Here is a 16,241-nt window from a genome sequence, read left to right as displayed (position 1 = left end):
GGTTTAAAGTCATTTGGCCAGACTCCAGGGATCACTCTATTGTTATTAACTTATGAGTCCCAGAGGAACTCATGAAATCATGTATGTGATGGAAAAACACTGAATGGGTGTGTATTGGAACACATTATTGAAGGTTGACAACACAGATTTTAATAACCCCTGTAGCCCCAAAGCCTTTAGATCCAACTGGGATGTAGACGACTAAATCATGAAGACTTCTGATATAATGGTGCATCCTTAACAGTTCAATGTGACCTCTGAGAATGGAGGCTTACAATAGGGACCTTGGCCTTTTCATAATTAAGTTTTTTCTCTCCTTAATAGGCAATAAATCGTGATGTACTTCAAACTTCAAACAGTCTTTTAGGCTGAATGACGTCCAGAAAATCTGACAATAGGAGTATGAGTCACACATTACGCTAAAGCTGCTGTAAGCATCATTCACTAGCTTAAAATGTTCCTCTATCTTGACAGTCATTTGTTATGTTTGATATCAATTTTTTCTGTGTTATGAAGTTGTTTCTTCTCCAAAGGTATGGTCACTTCTGCGTGCTGTAATACTGCCTCTACTCAACTGCCTGTTCGATTGTTGGATTCTTGCATATACATACATTCTGGCAGTTTGTGTCAAAATTTTGTAAAGAAAGCAAGGGGGTTTTCTGGAAAGGTACCATATCCCCCTCCCCACCCCTTGCTGAGTTTTAAACCCAGATTGTCTAGCACTCCTTGTTTGGTCTGGAGGAGTTTTGCCAAAAAGTCTGTGTTCAAGCTCTAGTTGTGTTTCAGGCTATTGGCAAAGAATAAGATTAGGTCATTCCTCTACTGATAGGCACTTTTTTTTGTTTCAATGTAAAACCATGTACATGTGTATACCTTTTTGTGTTTGTGTGTGTGTGTGTTTGGAGGTTGAGAGGGGAAGTGCTGGCAAGAAGCATATCTCAGTAATTAAGAATAAATACTGAATGGATGGTCTTTACTTTCCAAACCACGAAAGTAAACAACATCCACTTCCATAACTATGTTAAATCATGTGAAGAAAGCATCTACAACTGATAATTTAAAGGCACCTGCTAGTTGTAAAAAGATATAATATGATTCTGTCTATACATTTGCATAATTATATGTAGGACCAGATTTTTTGTCTTTCTCAAGTAAGTGGTGTGCAAAGCCTGATTATTTTTTCTTTTGTTGCTGTGTTTTTTTTTTTAAAGCTAGGCATTCTGAAAAGGGTATGTGGTTGCTAGGGAATTCAGTTACTAGGTTGTTCTGAAAGCTTGCTTAAGCATTGCCTGATGCTTGTTTGGGTGTTGCTATTCAGTTTTTAGGACATACATGGTGCTGTGTGGGCACTTGAGTGTTCTTGGTTGTTGCTGTTTGGTTTCAGGGTGATGGAGTTTCTAGGCTGTTCTTTGAGCTTATGGGTGCTCTAGTGGTTAATAGAGTGTTAAAAGACACCTTCAAGAGTATTATGGGTGGTTGTTAGGTAGTTGGTAGAGTGTTTACTGGTCAAAAGTAAGACAAATAATAATAAAAACAAATTGTTTAGTCCCAAATAATGACAAACTATGCACTTAAACTATGACCTCTACATGTAGTGCATTACGTTTATAAGCTTAATTTGTTGTCGTGCAGCATTTGGGTATTTACAATGTAAATTTTCTTGTTGAAATTCACACTGCTTAAGTTACTATGATATTGTACTATGATCCCCCAATCTCTACTCTAATGTAGGTCTCTTTTTTTGTTTTATGGTCCACCTGGAACAAATTATTGTACGTCTGATTGCTTAAAAAAAGTACCAGCACACATTTAATCTTCACAGTTTTGAGCTGTTACTCATGTCCATAGCACAAATAATTTAATTATTAGAGTATTGAATTTCTTTGAATATAATACTGATAGTGATGGTTGCGCAAAGCAATACTAAACAGTATGAGAGGCAATCCCCTCTGTCTTTTATGAAAGGTTTCCCATATTAACACAATGTGAACGTGATATCCAATATGCAGACGGTTTTAAAACAAGCTGAATGCTATGTTTGGCATGAGCGAAAAGTGATAAGCCAGCTATCTGACCCAGTTACACTCATTCAGGGGTTGACAGCTGATTTAGCCAAATTTCAAAAGTGTTTTTTTGTTTTTAGAGAGAGAAAGAGAGAGCAAATTGGTGGACATATAGTGGAATAGGGTGTTTTCTCTTTCCGTAATTGGACAGAAAGTGTTTTACTGCCTTTCACAAAGCATGGTTGAGATGGTTTTACATGGATACTTTGATGGAGTAACATAGTTATGTGGTGAAACACGCATGGAATAAAAAGAACGAGAGTAAAAAACAAAATAGATGTCTCTCCTAAGCTGATAAAGCAAACTGAAGAAAAGCTTGAGAACACGGTGTCCATTGATAAGGGCATGATCTAATATAAACACATGAAGACTTGCCATGTGTTTTGTCTTGCAGTGCATCCCAGATCTAAAAACTCAATACAATTCAATACAAATACAAATATCTTCAATACCACACTGCCTGCAGTTTCTTTGTCTTCTTCTAACAGCTGCTTTTGACTGTGCATTGTAAATACCACCCTCATGTCTGCATAAAACAGTTATTCACACAATCCTGCAGCGGTGTTTCCAGTGCCAGTGCAGAGAGGCATATCGCAGTTATGAATACAGCTGTTGACTGAAAAGTGCCTGTTTTCAGTTTACCTAACGTCTACCTTGCGTTTACCTAATGTCTGCTGTCTATATAAGGGCCGGCACTGTGGCATGCTGAGGGAGACTGCCTCAGCTTTTGAAGCAAGGAGGGGTATCAGAATAGGGTTCCAAGGGTCCTTCAGATAAGCTGGCACTGCTGCTGAGATTTCTCAGCTCATTTCTCTTGTTTTATTGCAGTCTGGGCTATACAAAAGATGTGGTGGGCCTGGATATTTAAACAAACGAGGGTTCAAGCAGGTGCATTGAGTACAGTAAGTGTAATGGAAAGAATAGGAAAATTATGCTTTAATTGTCATGAATACTAAATACAAGATATGCCACGGATTGGATTATTTTCTGTATATATGAATATTATTGGTTAAAAGATTTTTAAAAAAACCTAAGCTAAAGAAGGTCTTTGCTCACTATTTAATATGATTTACATGCTACAACATGGTTCAACAAGTCCAGTAAGCTATAAGTATAAGGTACCTATAATGTACCTACAGTTCAGGTATTGTAATAATGTATAATTTATAAGTAATTTGAGTCAAAAGCTGAATTGACAAATGTAAATCAATTTCATAAATGTCTTAAATATTTTGTCACAAATGATTTGTTTTTTTTTAAATTAAAATTTACATTTTAAATCTCAAAATTTCAATGTGCGTTTGGCATTTTGTGCACTACTAATTTTGAACTTCAGAACTTTAAATGTTCTTAACAAAAATTAAATGGTTTACAATAATTGTTGATAATTTAATGCCATTTGTGAGCGCAGTGCTGCTTTGTGTACAGCGTTACCAGGGAAACAAATATTTTACAGCAAAAGTGAAACCTAGTGGCAAAGAATGATTTGCATTTTCATTCAGACCAACGCGACTAGACGAACAAGTGGGTGGGCAGTATTGCTAATATTTCATGTTGACGTCAACATGAAAGGCTTGGGATTTGTTCAATTATTTGTTCACTAATTTCTATGATTCAGATTTGACTCTATACACGGTGCACTTTCAGATTTTAAACTTTCCAGTATGTTTTCATTCACTTAAAGCAGTGTTACACTGCATGAAAGGTCACGTTCAAAAATCCATAATAAAGGCACTTCAATTGATATTACATTAAAAGACGAAGACACTAAATCAGTTTAACATCAGCGTAAAAATCACAAAATTAAGTCCCAAAATGAATACTTCATGTTTGTGAACTTTACAGGGAGACTGCTGGGATTTCTTTGAAGGCTGATTCCCAGTGATGTGATCATTTTGCTATTGGTTACGGCAGCAATAACACCAGCTAACAGTATACTGTCCAGGATTTAACCTGGTGACAGGAATAGTGTGAGAACTCGACTGGACATCGTTTGATTGATTTAGACTGAGCAAACACACACACTGTGATTTTTATGAGGTAAAGTCTACTCCACTTTTGACTTCACAGCAATGCGTGTGTAAAGGAATAAAACGTAGAACTGGCCAAATTGTTAGGCAAACAAAAGCAATCTATAATGTACAATGTATTTCTGGCATATATGATCTGATATCTTGAGAGGCGTCATTATAAATGGAGGTCAGACACTTGTTGAATAAGGGTCATTGCTAAGAACATAATTTTCTGAAATGACAACACTAAAATTCCTGTGACACAGCTTTAAAAACAATGTTGAAGTGTCTGACGTCACATGAGTTATGCCGCATGATGTCGCCTGCCATGTCAAGTCCTCTTCCCATGAATCAATGTACTGGGCTGGCTGTGATTCAGGAGGTTGAAAACAATAAAACAACAATAACTGTGTCTTAAGAAAACTATTTAAAAGAGTGCAGTGCAAGGGCTTCATTAATCAAAAGTCAAGGAGTCGGACCAAAAAGGATTGTGGGAAAGCAAGGCTTACCCTGAAATCTTCATGTTCCTATTGGTTTTCTCAGGAAACTGGTTTGGGCTACACTTTATTTAGGTGCCCTTGTTATAGTGTAATTATACATTTAAGTACTGAGTGATATTAATTAACTGCATGTACTTACGATATGGTTATGGTTAGGGTGCAGCAGGCACAGTGATATTGCTCAGCATCTGAAAGTGCTGGGGACTATTTTCAGGCACTGTGTGATATAACTGCACCTGCTGCACCTGCTGCAGTTATATCAGTCTTGAAAATTGCTACATTTCAATTTAAACCGGTGTTGGTACACAATGTAACTATATCAAACTCTTTGGTCATTTTTGAGTGTGATGCTAATGGTCTAATTAGATTCAATGATCTATGCTAAGCTACAACTAAAAGTGCTATCACCAGACCTGGAAATTGGCTGAATGGATTCAAAAATGGCAAATGAGCCTGATTCCTTTAAAATATAACGTTACCCTAGTTTTAATTACGACAAAAGTGTTCTTCAGTTTGATTTTCCTGAATATCTTAAGAGGATTTTATTCCATTCTGATCCTAAATGTTTTGGTTGACCATGATGCTTAACAAGGGGGGTGATCCGGTGTCTCTCAAACAGCTCCTTTTCACAGCCTGACAAGGACAATGATTCATGTAAACACATAACTGCTGAATTGTTTGAGTTCTGTAAGTAATTAAATCCAGAACTAATTTTAGGGTTAAGCAGGAACGCTGACCCCCAACATAAACAAATGGATCGGCTCTGTAACAGTAGGTAACGAAATGTGCCAACGTTCTGGCTTAATTTAGGAACATTTCTTCACCTCATCGGATTGCAGATGCTTTACATTCCACATCCCTTAAGAAGGCTGAGGTAAGAAAATGATTTCAGGTCTGCTGCAAATGAAGCTCCACTTTGAGCAGAAAGTGACTGAGCCAGAGACAGGAAATATGGCAGGGTGACTTAAGCATAGTGTGATCCTACCAGGATCTGAAGTGGCAACCAAAAATAGGAACAACATTTGCCGAGAGACTACAGACAACATCTACAATCATTCAGAAAGAAAAAAAAAACATGCAAACATGATTTGAGGTATCATTTCTGTCCATAACAGTTTGAACTGTTTAAAAATGAAATATAATTATTGACAAATGATATCACAAATTAATAATATACCTGACAAAATCTATTTTTCCCACACTGATAGAAGAGCTCAAGAGAAACCACTTTACTATATATTTTCAGTGTTTGCACTGGAACATAAAAAACCTATAACATGTAGTTTATCCTCTCTGGAGGATATGAAACAGATTGCATAATGTTTATAAAAACAGATTTGATATGGTAATGTAGATCAGATCTTTCTTCAGGTCATGTTAATTAATGTGCTGAACTTTTCACCCTCATTGTCATTAATATTTGCATATATAACCACACACTATGTCAAGTGTAGTAGAGTTTCAGTGTTTCAAATGTCATATTTACCCCATCCCATTCTGAAGTCATCTTCCGATCATTGTAGTTGACCCAACAAAAATAGACACGATCCGTATCATTAACGTCAAATCAAAATTATCCAGCTGGAAGCACTTTAAATCAGATTTGTGGAAGTTTCCCTTCTGACGTCATTGTAATGTAATGTTCCCATCCATATTTTCAATTAAAAAAAACAAAACATCTTTTACTGTTGTACATTTGTTAGCATTTTTGAGCATTGAACTATTTCCAACAGAGCAAAAGACTACTTAGCTTTATCTAGTATCGAAGATAAGAGAGATGTTAGGTAAACTGAACTTTTAAACCTTCAATAACGATGCAGTTGTATACTGTAACAATATGTCAATCACTATGATTTTACAGCGACACCAAACTTCTCCAAATAATGTATAGGTCAACATTTAAACGTGGTGTCACTTGCTTCAGTTGTGAATCACTCAATGTTCAGCGATCCACTGGAAATACAGACCCAATGAACCACATCTATAGAGTCAAAGTATGTTTTAAAAGCTAATCACATAATAATTATTAATTAACAACATCCTTTTATAACAGCAGTTTCTGGCTTCCCATCAAAGCTCTGCAGAATGATTCATGGCGCGGATTGTTGCCAGTCAGATAAGCTCAATTATGTCTGCAAGTGCTCCCTGATAAAACACAAGCAGGCAGTTGAGTTTAATTAAAATAATTATGTAACATGCGGTTGCTCGGCTTCTCCCGTGCACGAGTACATGCACATATTAATTTCAGAGGTATCAAAAGCATTGAAATTTCCATATTATTTGTTAGCTCTTGCTTTACTAAATTATGATTTTTGGTGAAAAAGAAAATGGTGTATATCTCTAGCCTAAATGAAAACAGCACATGCACAACACACTTTTGGCTTCAGGCAGTCGTGCGGTAATCGAGACACCTGACTTACGTCGCCTTTTTGGCAAACACCCTGTCAGATAATGAAAAAAAGAAAAAAAAATTAAGCCCCCCCAGCAAGTCATTACATAAATCACGCACACATATTGCTGTAAAACGAGAGTGTGCCAAATATGTTACATGCCATAGTCGTGAGCACATTATATATACAACATTAGAGCTTACAGTGTGAATCACTGAACAAACAATGCTGGGGAATTTAATCAGAGCGAAACGGAGCAAAGAAACAGGGGGGGTTAGCTGTCCATCAACGTTCTGGCTAAGACGAAGGCTTTCTTTTGGGCACATACCTGTGAGCTGTTACCATACATAGAATCAGTACTTATCACAGAAGAGGGATATAAATATTGAATTTAGAGCGTCTGGCTCTTAAGGAAGCCAAGAAGTTAATGCTGCGACTATGAATAGAAATCCCTTTATTAGCTGTCCTTGTACACGTTCTTCTCGTTCGCAGTGCTGTAAAATGAGAGGATAAAGGGAGTTTGTTTGTAAAACATGTCGTTAGGATGAGAGTCGTCCTTTTGATCGTTAATGTGGTTTACTAGCCATTAAAACAGACTTTTTACTGTAAGCTCACTTTGTACTAAGAGATGTGACTAAGAATGTGGAACTAGGTTTGGACTCAACTTCAAAACCCAAACTGTCCTTAGATTTCATTAGCAGGCAAATAATGCTGCAAGAATACAGACGGAAATGGGTGTTTCTTTAATTGTAGTCACTTTTATGTACCAGGGAATGATTTTTATTAAAACAGATTTTAACAGATTTCTGTAGGTCACGGTGCTAGCAAGGTCACTGTTTCAACTCACAGGGAATGCATGAGCTAATGAATTATATACCTTAAATGTAATGTAAGTCACTTTGGATAAAAGCATGAATGATGTAGACATTGTTATATGAAGGTTACATTATGTCTAATCTAGGTAACTGTCTATATTTTTACCAAGCCATCAGTGTTTATTTTGGCTTTTTGTCAAGTTAACTGTTATAGATCAAATAAAATATGACAAAGAAAAAAAAAGTTCAGATGTGAACTTACCTGGTTAATTACCAAGAAAATAACAATGAAATACGTAATATGTGAAAAGGAGAGATAAATACCACTTGTAGTTTTTTTTTATGTATTAATTCATTCATTCATTCATTCGTGTGTGTGTGTGCATTTTGCAATTGAAATCTGTGAAATGAAACAGAAGGTTATGTAATCAAACGTAATACATGAGATGCAATGGAAACATTGCTGTGGTTAAATGTTCATGACATTCAGAAAAAAATGGCAAAAATGTCAGAATTCTTCTGTAATTTATGTATATAAATTGTTAGACAAATTAAATAAACTAGCGGGAGGGTGAAAACTAACTTTTAAGAGAGTTTATTTTCTTAAGTCCACATTGCCAAAAGTGTCCATAGTTGAAAAAACACCAGATTTTGACATCTAAAATATGATGCATACGTTAATTCATAAAGGCATAAAGCAAACATGCAATTAATCATCTGGCAGAGCTTGATGGTTGTACTTTTTTGACAGTCTCAAGAACAAAAGCGAGACGTTTTATATGTGGATTTAAGAAATGCCAATTAAACTGTAATGGGAGAAGTTCTTGTATTGTGCTATTGTGTGAGCTTAAAGGAATACTTCACCCACAAATGTTGACATTGTTGTCTTTCAAGACTTGTATGGCCTTGTTTCTTTAGCAAAACACAATAGAAGACATTTTGAAACATATTTTAAGTGTTTTTGTTCACACATCAAAAGTGGGGTTAACCAAATCGACACTAACTTTCATTGAAAGGAAATGTTTTTTTTTAAATAGTTCTTTTATACTAAGCAAAGCCAGAACTCAGGAAATACACTCAGTATTAGACATAAAATAAGATAAAGCCTTGTTTAAGATACAATAAAAGTTTGCATTGTATTTGTTCTGTAAACTGTAATGAGATTTGAAGTCTTCAGTGAAGCGTTTGTGCCAAATAATGGTTAATTGTGATAACTTTGAGATAGCCATATTGCATTTGAGTCCCTGCAGCTGCTTTGTACTTAATTATGAATTATAGTCATTCTAAAAGTCAGTAGAGAACCAATTACTCATATGTCTCTGAAATATGCAGCTTGCCCCAGTGATAGTAATTCACTCTAATGTCTAAACATCCTTCCCATGCTCATTCAAGATAGAAGTGAACCTCAACTATGTTATCTGCAGTCTGGGTTGAATCGTTCGGATGACTTCACTGCCTGAACTTGAAAATGTTCATGGTATTTGAACGGGAACATTGTTTTAATTGTGACATCACAGTCAATCTGTCATCGCTGCCAGTGTGATAATGTTTCACACACTGGGCTTATTTCAGTGTGCTGCTGATTGTGTCTGCAGTCTGTGATACACCATCCTGAGACCATGGCTCTGGTCCAAAACTTAGTGAGCTGCCTGTACAGCGCTTTAAGGCATCAACTTTGTCCCTGACAGACCCTAAACCTAACCTAACCACTATACTGAGCCTGTCAGACACCAAAATACCCACCTTGGCCAAATTTACCCTTTTGAAAGAGTGCACTTTAATATGTTAGCATTAGCTTTTTAAAGCTACACAGATGGCTTGATGATTTCGTAAAAAAATTTTTTTTACACTACTACTATTTTTTTAACCAAAGTATGTGATAGACTTTTCATTAAGAGTAAATAATAAAATCAACTTGTGTTGATAAAAATTCACGATTGTGAGATAAGAAGTCATAAAAACCTTGTATTAATTGTTTGATAATTAATGAAAAACTGGCTTTCTTACGGGAAGTAGAAAGCAATCCCAAATTGCACTGTCAAAAACAAAACATTAATTCAAAATGGAGTAAGAAGTGAGAAATGCACTTATTATTATGTATAGCAATGATTAAAAATACCCCAGTCTAATTAAACATGAACTGCTGGATCCAGTATTAGTGTATTGCGTCATTAGCTTAGCATTTTGCTACTGTCAAGCTATATTGAAATCAAGCCACTTTTGGCTCATTTTAGGAGTTGCTGCCCATGTAGAGTGTTCCAAACTGGTCCCTAATGGGGTTCGGGATGCTGCCATAGAAGGCAACTGCCTATAGGCAGCAGAAAGTAAGTAAGTGTAAAATTTGAACAGTATTGTTTTATCATTTAAAACCTAACATAAACCTCATAAACAATGTTGAAAAGTGTGCTTGTTCTACCTCCCTTTAAATTTTTTTTTACTTTTGTTATCTAATGACATTCCCCTGTATGAGGCCACTGCATGCAATATCAGAGTCACAAGGTTTGATTTGTTTTGACAAAACATGATTTTAGAAAGACAGAGCAATATTTTCCCAACATAATGTGAAAGATGAAGATAAGAATGGAGGTGCTGGACAAGGTTTACTCAGGCACTTGCATTATGGTTGGTGGAGCATTGGTGGTCGGGTCTGGAATATGTCCAACAATAATGGGGTTCGGGGGTGGGGGGTATGAGAAAGAGAAACAGATTGTATGTGTATGTGTGTTTGAGATTTGTGTTTTTTTCTGCTAAGACTAGAAGAAATATATCATATTTTTTATCTGTAATCTAAATTGCAGTTTTTAGCATCCCAACAATTATCTTTTCTGTTGTAGAACAGATGTATTGCTCAGTAGATAGAATAAGAGAAATAAAACACAATAATAATAATTCAATCTAATTCTCCCAGTAGAGTAAAAACACTAGAACAAGGGTGACTCCCTGCAATAAACATGTAAGAATTTATTGTTCGATTGTTCAGTTATCATTAAATTTGTAATGACCTACATCTGTGAAGGAGTCACCAGAATTGGAAAAACAGAGAAGAAACAGGGCCTTCAAAAGGAAAAGAGGTTGAACTCACTATATTTCAAGGGAAAACAACCAGTATAACATTAATAGAAAACATAGTAAAAGAGTCTAAAGAGACCCAAAAGAGACTTTTTTAGAGATATTCACTACCATCTCATGTACCACCACAATATTTCTTAACACACTTATGAATTTTTAAAAGTGCACTTTGTAACAGTAAAAAATTAAATAGTTACATTTAATTTACATTTTTTACATTTTAAATATTGCGGAGTTAGGATATTTCTGACCAACTACTGAAAATAATTTCAACAGTCTGGCTATCAAGATTGTCAAGCTGATGCACAACAGTCCATGTTCTTATAGATCTATATCTGGCCTTCACTTGAGGCCATTCAACTCACCTCTTCTCCATCAAAAGAGAGTGCCATCAATGGGAGATGTGCTATTACTGCGGAGAAGAAAATTGTCATAATGCAACCTGCCTACATAAGGCCAAGAAACCTTCCATGAACCCACGCAGTGTGAGTACCATTTCTAACCATTCCAGATGTAGTTTCATACTGAGTTGTAAGCTTGGTTTTAATTCTGCTTGGATTTGGGTCCGCCGTGAATATCATCAAACAAGACTTAATACACAAACTTAACATCCTCATGTTACCCTGTGTTCCTGCCAACATAACCATTGACAATGCTCCTGTTGGCTCTGGTATTACAGCCACAACTCCACCTCTTACTCTGTAGATTGAACATAACCTGGCCCATCATGTAAATACAATGTCATTCTGGGTAACCTTTGGCATGCTATCCACAATCCTGTTATCTCCTGGAACCAGGGATCACTCATCCAATGGTCAGCATATTATCATTCCCAGTGATTCATTAACCTTGTCTCTACCCACACTGGCCACCAGCATACACAGCCCTGAGGTTAAGGCCCAAGCTGCACTACCAGCTATCTATGTCACCTACTTTGACATATATATAATATAAACCACACAACCACCCCCCATCAACCTTGAGACTGACCAATTGATCTATATAAAATCATAAAAGCAATATTATATACAGCACTATGCACATTTTTTAAGCAGGTGTGAAAAAATTATGTAAACAAAGAATGCTTTCAAAAGTTTTAAACATTTTCATAAAATGCAGTGAATTAACAAAAGAGACATCTAAATCAAATCAATATTTGGTGTGACCACCCTTTGCCTTCAAAACATCAGCAATTCTTCTAGGTACACATCTTGGAGAACTAACCGCAGATCTTCTGTGGATATAGGTTTTCTCACATCCTTCTGCCTCTTCATGTAATCCCAGACACACTCAATGATCTTGAAAATCAAAATAAATCCCCGGAGGGTGGATTTATTACAAAGTAGTATTGCATCCATGTAGTGCTCATGGGAAAATCATGCTGAACGGTCACAGGCTGCTGCCTGCAATAAGAGGGAGAGAGCAGTTAGTTAGACCCACCTGGAAACCCAGGTACTTTGCCTAAAAGAGCACAAGATGACACTTGTTAGGCTCCAGATCATCCAGGTAAGCAGCGGCGAGGCCAGAGCAGGATGTTCATCAAGTGCTAGAAAGTAGCTGGAGCCCTGTGTAGGCCGAAGGGAAGGGTCCTGTACTGCCAGTGCCAACTTGAGAATGCTGTCTTCAGCTTGACCTCTTTGGACAACGGCACCTGCCAATAGCCTTTGGTAAGGTTGAGAGTTGGAATGTATCGGACACTTCCCAGGCAGTTGAGGAGCTCGTCAACACTGAACATCGGGTAGCCATCAAACTATGAGACTTTGTTTAAGCGTCTGAAGCCATTGCAAAAGTGAAGGGTGCCATCGGGTTTACGAACCAGGAAAATGGGGCTGTACCCCTAACTTCAGCATTTGTTGGATCTCAGTCTCAATTGCCTGCTGACAAGCCTCAGAGATTTGGTAGGACTGCAGCCTGATGACAACTTCAATCGTGGAAGCACTGGGCCATGCAGATTGGTGATCCACTTGCGTGAGATCTCCACTTGTCACAATATATATATATATAGCAACATTTATTCAATGTCATGCCCAAAGACTCATAGCCATGAAAACTTATGTAGAGTCAGCTCCTGCCTCGGCTACATTTGCCCTTCCGGTTCTTTGCATATAATATCGGGAACTGAATAATGTAATGGTCAAGTAGCAGTATCTGTTGTCTTTCAGTCCTTTATCAATGAGATCTTCCGCGATCTACTGAACAAGTGCGTTATTGCCTACATCCTTATCTGGATCAACTTCCCATTGTTGATGTCAAGACAGTCCTGTCATGGCTACAACACCAACCCTATGCCAAGTTAGAGAAATGTGAGTTCCATATCTGAATATATCATATCAGAAATGAGTTCCAAAATGTAATTTCTGGGTTATATCCTCAGCTATTAAGGAGTGGAGATTGATTCAAAAGTCCTCTCCCAAAGACGGCGAAAGTACTCCAATGATTTCTGGGATTAGCCAATATTTAATTTTTCTTTTACTCTTTTATCTATTCAATTATCTCATCTTTGATGCCTGCTACATGTCTTAAAATAGTGGCACAGGGAAAAAAAGGGCTGAAAAAGAAAGACTTTTTTAAAAGTCAGCTGAGAGAACATTTAACAACTAATTAAGTTAATTGACATCAGGTCTGTAATGTTACCCTGTGTTCCTGCCATGAACATAACAACCATTGACAACGGACCTGTTGGCTCTGGAATTAAAGCCACAACTCAACCCACTACTCTTTATTTTGAACTCTTTCATTAATATAGCATAACCTTCTAGATGGTTCTATCACGTAAATACAATCTCATTCTTAGTAACCTTTGGCATGCCATCCACGATTCTGTTATCTCCTGGAAACAGGGAGAAGTCACCCAATCGTCAGCATATTGTCATTCCCAATGATTTATTAACACCTTGTCTCTAACCAGACTGGCTGGCAATATACAGAGGTTAAGACCCAAGCTGCACTACCAGCTGTTTATGTCACCTACTTTGACGTATTCAGTAAATCTAAAGCCATAAAACCACGGGTTGAGGATGACAGACTTCCACCAGAATGTCCACCTAATCAACAATATGTTCCTCAAGCCCTTCACAGTCAAACTTTACAGTGAGTCCACACTTTGCTAAGATCTGGACACCCTGGGGTTCACCAAACTTTGACTTTGGTACACAATGCATTCTGGTGGCAAAACATAAACCAGGATATCATTAACTATGTCAAAACGTGCTCTGTTGTGCACAGTCTAAAACTCCTTGTGAACTACTTGCCAGTCTACTTCCTTCATTGTCCTTGGTCACATTGGTCGATTGACTTTACCATTTACCTATCCAACTCTAATGGCTATACTATTATCCTGGTTATCATAGATTGTTTACAGGCTAATACTACTCAAAGGTATGCCCATGGTTATGAAAAATTTGAATCAGGTGTATTTTTATAGGAAGGAGAGATCTTGGATGGCATCAATGGATATACTGGACCGAGTTTTACTAGCAATACCCTGACCACATCCCAGGGGTCAAGAACACCTGGAGGTGGGGGGATTCTGTAATGAATGGGGCTGATATCTAGCCATTCAACCACCAGAGGAAATCCCTTCCTGAATCTTAGCTGGTTGTTTCTTTGTTTTGGTCACTTCCTGCTTGGTCATATATTTTAACCATGGAGTCTCTATTGCTCACTGCAAAGTATTGCCAATCCTATAAGAGATGAGTTGGACTTGAATATTGACTTTACACTGACTTTAAATATATTTAAATATGTGAAGTCTCAATAGAAATTACATTAAAATGTATTTTTTATTTTACCACAAATGCATATCAGTACATTTGACAGTTATGCAGTTAATAAGGTTTTAATTTTATAGGTCAGAAATTGATAGTTTGTATATACAAAAGTTATAATTGTAGAAAAAGTAAAATTTACAAAACCTCCTTGAAGCCTGCATGACGCTTTATTAAGTATGGCAATGCAAGTTGAAGTCATCCATGTTCAAGGGTATCTTAATAGATGGCTGCAATCACATCCATGTCAAATAATTAAGCTGCAATCTGGCACCTTGTTGGTTTATTCAATACACCTTATCACCTTATACACCTTGTCTCTTTCACTTACTGCAACTCAGAGCATTTTAAAATGAATGTTAAAAACTATAAGAGGAAGAAAAGCATGACTATTAAGGCATGTCTGATAATCAAGGTTCCCGTGGGAAGCTCTGGTATATATATGAAGGGAATTTGAAATCAGCACTTACAATCTGAAGTAACACATTTTTAATTACTTCAGATATATCATAACAAATGACAAGAGGAAAATTTAAAACAGAAATTATTGACATTTTCAAGACCATATTTAGAAATATGAAAGTATTATATGCTTTATAACTGCTAAATTAACTTAACTAAAGAGGCACCAAATTATTTTTGTTTAGATAATGTGAGTGCTCTTTGCCTCTGCACAGTATTAGATTATTAGCTTCTTATAGTTACTCACAGATATTACAGTTCTGGCTGATTCCAATAAGCAGATCATTATTAAATGGCTTATTCGCGTGCGGATCCATGTGCAGGCTTTTATTAAACAAAGGCATGGTCATAACAGGCAGGTGTCAAACAGGGCTAACAGATATATAGGAGGCGAGGCAATAATGAAATCCAGAGACAGGCAGAAGGTCAGGTCAGGCGGCAAACGATCAGAGAATCAGAGAACAGACAGGGTCAAAACCAGAAACTATAATCCACGAACGATCTAACTATGAGACAGGCGAAACAATGCAACCTGCAGGTGAGTGGCTTGCTGCAGTCTTTATAGTCCAGGAACAGGAAGTTAACGCAGAGGAGTGGATGCAGATCACCCAGAGGTCAGGGCTCCTCTGCTGGCTTGGTGACAAAGCCCCCTCCTATATAATGAAGCAAAGAAAATCAATAAATTAATCAGTAAATTTAAAATAGAAAAATTAGTTTGGTATGATGTATTTACTTTATACTTACTATAGAGTTATGATTTAGTTTAGAATGAGTTGACTGTAATTATGCATAATTTACTTTTATTACTACAGTTAGTAACATGTATTACAAAGTTATGGGCAAGTTATTGTTGCATGGTTAGGTTTGAGGGTGGGTTGGGTCAACAATGTAATTACAGTCACATTTATTTGTAAAATGCTTAATAAAGTTTCAAAGCAGCTTTACAGGCATAAAATGGTCACGGTCACTGCACAAATTATTACCTTATTACATTATTAACCTTTAAATGGTATATATTAATATCAAAATATGAGTACCTTTTAAAAGAGCATCACCACAGTAACAGCTTTTGTTTTGTAGCTTTTTTCTGAGAGGCAATGAGGCAAACAGAGATCAATTCTTTTGGAAGCAAAAAAAATTAAAAATAATTGTGTCATTGTTCA

The sequence above is a fragment of the Puntigrus tetrazona genome, chromosome 21, assembly GCF_018831695.1.
Source record: "Puntigrus tetrazona isolate hp1 chromosome 21, ASM1883169v1, whole genome shotgun sequence".
NCBI lineage: Eukaryota > Metazoa > Chordata > Actinopteri > Cypriniformes > Cyprinidae > Puntigrus > Puntigrus tetrazona.
The sequence above is the reverse complement of the archived record's forward strand: the minus strand, read 5'-3'. Positions refer to the sequence as shown.